Source organism: Phyllostomus hastatus, unplaced genomic scaffold (assembly GCF_019186645.2).
Source record: "Phyllostomus hastatus isolate PE091 unplaced genomic scaffold, TTU_PhHast_1.1 phas_scaffold_21, whole genome shotgun sequence".
In the NCBI taxonomy this organism is placed as follows: Eukaryota; Metazoa; Chordata; class Mammalia; order Chiroptera; family Phyllostomidae; genus Phyllostomus; species Phyllostomus hastatus.
The window spans coordinates 41,440,546-41,446,545 of NW_025334017.1; the positions used below are offsets into that span (position 1 = coordinate 41,440,546).

A 6,000-nucleotide genomic window follows, 5' to 3' on the forward strand; every position below is an offset into this window, starting at 1 on the left:
CTCCACGCCTGCCCTGTCTCCACCATCCTCCACCCTGCGCCAAGACACACCTTCCTGAAGCTCACTTTGCCTGCATCACTTGCTCCTGGGGTACAGGCATCTGTGGTTCTCCCGTTCCCACTGAATCCAGTGCAAACCCTTCAGCCAAGAATTCCGAGTCCTCGGTTGGGATGGGAGCCTGCCTCTGCAGCTGCGTTTCTCAGGACTCCCTCTGGGCTTTTGCCTTCTGCCCTCGCCCCCTTGTACACAGTCGGCCCTGCCTGCTCCACGCCTTGCAGCTCTACCGTTCCTCTAGGGCCATCTCGTTCCGGCAGCCCTCATGGAGTCCCAGAGGTATGGTCATTTATAGGTGTGATGCACAAGTCCCCGTCAGACTGTAGTTGCTTTTAGGGCCCCCTCCCTTCCTCCCTTCCTCCCCCAGTGCCTTGCCACAGTGACACCCGTCACCCGTGCTCGCAGCCTAGTCACGGGGTGGCGGAATGAAGGAGAGAAGCCACGGAACATTGGGAACGATTTACCATATGAGGCGTATTGCCTACAGTTGCTCATAAAAATGCCTCTTAAATGATTATTCAGTGGGTTTATTTTGAATGACTTAAAAGTGGATGCCGCTAAGATCTTCAGATATCTCAAGTATTTTTAGTACATTCCTTCTGCAACGACATTTCTGTTTGTAGGAGCTGCGTGTGTTCCGTTCAAAGATGGCCGAAACCTTGGTGAATAGTACTTTACTATTTTTGATATAGTATTATATTACCAGTTTTGGAATAACAGCTAATACATATTGATCCCCATGGACCAGATCATTTAATCCTTACAATGGTGCTCTGAAGTGGGAACTGTTAGTCACTACCGTTGATGAATGAGGAAACTGGGGCACAGAGAGGTTAAGTGAGTAACTCAAGGTCACCCAGCTAGTCCGGAGTAGAGCCCCATTTCCCGCCTAGGCAGTCTGGCTCTAGAGCCTCTGGCGCTGTGCCTGTTAAGCCTCCCTCCACAGCTGCCATGTGTCCCACTCAGCAGAGGGAGAACAGCGCTCCACCCCTGGGTGAGGATCACGAGCGTTATTGCCCTGGTTCCTTGCTCGTTGCTCCTTTTAACATTTCACACGTGCACAGGACTTCACTGTTTCCCAGACGTTCCCCTCGGAGAGACTGGAGGCTGGTGACAAGGAGGATTCCTATGTTGCAGATTCTTCCGAAGTGAAATGACCCAAGTCTAAAGTCAATGTCACTGAAGCCCCTTGGGTGCAGAAGACTCAGGGCCCCGGGACTCCTCCTTCCAGGCGGGGATTTCTTCTGCCACAAGCGGGACCCCTGACCTGGCCCCCAACACCCCACTGTTGCCACACCAGACGGACGATGGTCAAGTCCGCTTGAGCTACTTTGCACAGGCCCGAGTCAGCAGTGGTGATAGTCTCCTTAGAATTTCATTTTTGGTCTGTGGATTTTCTGTTTGTGAGTTATTATCGTCTGTTCAGGTAGGGAGGCCCTTTTTCCCTCCCTCCCTCCCTCTCTCCCTCCCTTCCTTCCTTCCTTTGTTTTTTTCCTACTATTTTTCTCTAAGCCAGAGAAACATGGGGTAGGGAGGGGAAAAAATCTTTCCGTATTCCATCTTAGGGAAGTTTGCCAAAGTGTCTGTCCTGCTGGCTGCTGGCTGCTGGCTGCAGGCCCACCCCCATCCTCAGAAGCCACGTCCACAGTGGGTTGCCTACAGAGCCAGCGCCCAGCCCGGGAGGGAGCCTCCGTGGTGGCCCTGGCATTGGTGGCTGTAGGCAGGCCCACCCCACCCGGAGTGTGCATCTCCTCGGCCCCAGAACGCCCCCTCTGCTGGGACGCTGCATATTTCCTATTCCCAGTGCTACCCCCGCCCCTCTTCGTGACTTTTAATAACTATACAGGAACTTCCTTTCCCTCCAGTAAAGACGGTCATCACATTCTTGAGCCTGGGTGTTGACATTTTCTTCGAACCCCCCAGAGCCTTGACACAGGCGCGTGAGTCACATTTTAGAAGAGGCGAGACCTCGGGCTCTAGATTAGACAAGACTGAAGTTTGAATACAGGGCTGGGCCTTGGACTGGCTATGTGGCTGTGCGTGAGTTGCTTAACCTCTCTGAGGCTCTGTCAGTTTTTTTGTCTGCAAAAGGGGAGGGTGTAGCCCCAGCAGGGCTGTGTGAGGAGGGCAGGCCCCTCACCTGGGTGCACATGGTAGATCCAGGGGAAGCCACCTTCCTCATGCCCCCCCCACCCAACATGCCCTCAGTCCCTCGCTGCCTGCAGATGGTGGTGGACAGGGAATGGTGGAAGCCGGCTTGAGAAAGCGAGCAGAAAAAATGAGGTAATATAACCAAGCCATTCCCCATTGAGAAGGCTTCTGCGAAAGTGTTAATGATCTCAGCAGTTTTGCTTAACCGAGACCACAAGGCAAGTTCAGCAAGTTTGCTCTCTTTACAAGGGCACGCCGTGGGGGAGGCCGAGCTTCTGGCGGCGGGCAGCCCGTCCAGCAGGGCACCTGGGCTCCGGAGTCGGAGTGTCCGCTGCTGCATCTGGGCCTCCCGGCTCACTAGCTCTGGAACTTGGGTGGATATCGGACTTCTCTGGGCCTGATTTTCCTCCTCTGAAACATGGCAATAAAAGTGTCCCCTGCCTCACAAAATTATTGGGAGGCTTAGATGTGATCATGTGTGCATACAGGCTTAAAAGAAGGCTTGCCACGGGAAGTGGGAAGTTAGCCACTGTTGTTCCAGGCCCTCGTCTCTGCCTGTGTACATGCGTGAGTGTGCACATGGGCCCGTGTGTGCACATGTGTTTTTATGAGCCTGTTGCCCCACTAGCATGATCTCTGCAGGGCACACAGTGATTTGATACCTGTGCCCTTTCATCCATCTCGGGCAGAAGGGGTTCAAAATGTGATCTGGGGAGGCTTGTATTTGAGTCATCTGGGGCATTTGTTAAAAATATCGGCCCCTGGCCCCAGCCCCGAACCACTGAGTCTGATGCCGGATATCAGCGTGGATCCCTAGTCTCGGCCCACGAGGGACAGCAGAGCTGCAGCCCCTGCGCAGAGGCGGCTTACTGCACGCCCTCCTGTCCCAGTGAAAGAAGGACTTTGCGGGTGGGGATGAAAAGCGGGTAGACCAATTGACTGGGAGCCTTTGCTTGACTTTTATCCAGGGATTTGTGATGCTTGAAACACAGGGAGGATTGCATTCCTTTCTGTGGAACTGCTTCATTCAGGCCCCCTCTCCCAAGTAGGGCTGCCGGTTGATTCCAGCTACTTAACTCATCGCTCCTTGATCTCATTGGGTAAAGGAGAGCGTTGGATGGCCAGAACCCATGTCAGTTCTTGGCCGTGGTGGGTGTGTCCCTGCATTCACAAAGGCCGTCCGGACCCAAAGTGCACGGAAATATTCCCTGGCAGGGCCCAGTCTGGTATCAGGTTCACTTTGCTGGTGTCCCATGTGATCGCCGTCTCTCCTTTGTGCCTACGCCTTAGGCACAGGACTTAGCACCGTCCAAGTGGCCTGAGTTCAAATCCTGTCTAGAGCATTTGGCTCAGTAACTTTGTGTAAGTGACAGAATTATACAAACCTCCCTTTTCCCTCCACAGTGTGGCGTGGTGAACTGATGACATGGCCCCGGCTCTTCAGCCGCTCCCTGCTTCTCTGATGCTGGACTGGAGTACAGGACTTGCTTTGTCCACGGGGGCATTAACAGACACATTGCAAGCAGAACTTTGACAAAGCATTTCCATTTGCACTGTTGGACTTCCGCCGTCACCAAGAGAAGGACGTTCTGAGCTAGCGTTCCGGCTCCCGGAGAAGGATGAGAGACACATAGAACATAACGATGGTGCTCTAATCCTCCGAGGGAGACCAGCCTAGACCAGCTGACCGCCAGCCACTCCTAGACCCCTGAGTGAGCCCAGCCAAGATCATCTGAGCTGCCTGCCTGGCCACCCAAGTGCATGGACACTTAGTGCTTGTGCCGCTGAGGTTTTGTTGTTACATGGCATTTTTAAGTGATAAATGCAATGGGAATATCAAGAATAACTATTTGATGACTTGAATTCTCCAAGGCGGGGGTTACCTGGCCCTCAGTGTATTGTTTGCTATATCAGGTCCCTTTTGTTGAGTGATTGGCCAACAAGGACAAATCTGGTAGCCCCTCTGTGAATGCACTCAGCACCTGACCTTGCCTGCTTCCTCTGCTCATGAACATCTCTCTGTTCAGCTGGGATGGCTGCTTATCCCCATCCACTGGGTTTTCTGTTACAGCAGAGGTGCCGTTTGTTGGACAAGTACAGAGTGAGTGAGGCAGCGAATGGGAGAGAGAGAAAGTCTGCATGTGTGTGCATGTGTGTTGGGGAGTGGAGTAGCTGAAGTCCTAGCTTTGAACAGAACTGTAGTTTCTGCTGATCTACTGAATAACTTGGGTCTTAACCCGCAAGGCAAGCCTGTTATCTGTGTTCCTTCAGCGGGGCTGGGGGGGCAGGGAACAGTTTGACACTGATACTGGTTTCAGAACGGACCATAGGGGAGCTACATGAAGGCCCGACCCCATATTTTGGGCACATGCTCTCCATGCAGTAGTTTTTGGCCATTCTCATTTGGTCCTCGCTGCAAAGGAGAAATCGCCCTTTCCAGCTGAACCGTGAAAGCCCTTCCCTCAGAGGCACCCAGTGCATGACTGGGGGTGCAGCTGAGTAGGGAGGAACACGAGCTCTTAGGGCAGGGCTTCCCGCCAGCGGGACAGCTTCTTTGAAAGCCCATCACACCCTCCAGGGACCTCAGCGGACACCCAGGCAGGTTCCCCCAGGAGGAGGGGTGTGGCTGGTCCAGGGTTACACCGTTTGACCAGGTTATGTGACATGCCTTCCAAGGCCCTTCCTTGGCGAGGCTGGTTGGGATAGCATGGATCGGTGGGCGTCACTGATTCCTTGTTGGTAAGTTTTCTGGTCTCCACATCAGCTCCTTAAAATAAGCAGCCCAGAGCACTCTGCAACCCCAGAGCCCCTGGGAGATAGATGCTGCTTCCACCCCGCCGAGGAGCTGTGGAGGGAATCCCCCATTTGAGTACTGACGTGCCTGTCCTCCCACCTGCCAGCTCAGAGCAGGGCCAGGCCAGGAAGGTTACTGGGCCTTGGCTCAGGCTGGCGCTGGCTGGGCAGGAGGCGGAGCGAGCGGCGGGCAGAAGCCCTGCTTGGCCAGCCGCCTCGGGCACCTGCCATCCTCCCGTGTTTGCTCAGCGGGTCCGGAGAGGAAGCAAGATGCTTTCTCTTGGGCCCTGGGCGTTCCCGGCCTCGGGGGCCAGCTGCTGGGGCTGGCACCTTCTCCGAGGAGCTGTCTTTCGCCCTCTCTGTACCGCCCTCTCTCAGCTACCTGACAAGCAGGTAATAATCTCACTAGCACCTAAGGTAACCCCGGGGCGGGGGGGAAAGGCAGGCCGCCTGGCTAGCGTGCACGGAACAAACGCTGGCAAGGGGCCCAGGAGCTCCACGTCAAGCACCTTCAGCCCTGGGGGTAGAGGTGCCCCCTCGGTGGCACCTCCAAACATCCTGCCGCACACCCTTCCCCACCTCTTCGCCACGTCAGGAAGTGTTTGCTGGAGTTCGGGCCAGAACCTCCAGCGACACACCATCTGCCTTTAATAGGACATGAGGAAGGAGTGAAATCCACCCTGAGTTTCAGTACAGCTCCTTCCTGTTAGAACCACATGAGAGACGGGCTATAAGGCCTCTCTTGCACCCAGGGGATTCCTGCCTCCCTAAGACAGAGCTCTACAGTAACCTGTGTGTGAGAGCTTCGTGGCGTGCAAAGCACTTTCGCACACACTAGCTCACCCGTGTGGGCCTCCCACACCCTGGGAATGAAACGGTACCAATGGCCCCATTTCACAGGCGAGTCAACTGAGGCCAAGAGAGGCGGAGTGACTCGCCCAGTGCCTGCAGGTAGAAGAGGCATCTGAGCAGAGACCGGAAGCCAGGTCTCCCCTCTACAAA

The 6,000-nt window shown here is 54.8% G+C and overlaps 1 long non-coding RNA gene across 5 annotated transcripts in view; it reads left to right on the plus strand.

Moving 5' to 3' along the window:
- The window catches only part of LOC123833226, a 152,925-nt gene extending 148,477 nt beyond the window's left edge, over window positions 1–4,448 (plus strand). For all 5 annotated transcript variants that reach the window (XR_006788188.1, XR_006788187.1, XR_006788189.1 and 2 more), the window contains one exon: window positions 3,610–4,448. This is a non-coding gene — a long non-coding RNA (uncharacterized LOC123833226). The remainder of the gene's footprint in view (window positions 1–3,609) is intronic.
- Window positions 4,449–6,000: the final 1,552 nt, after the last annotated feature.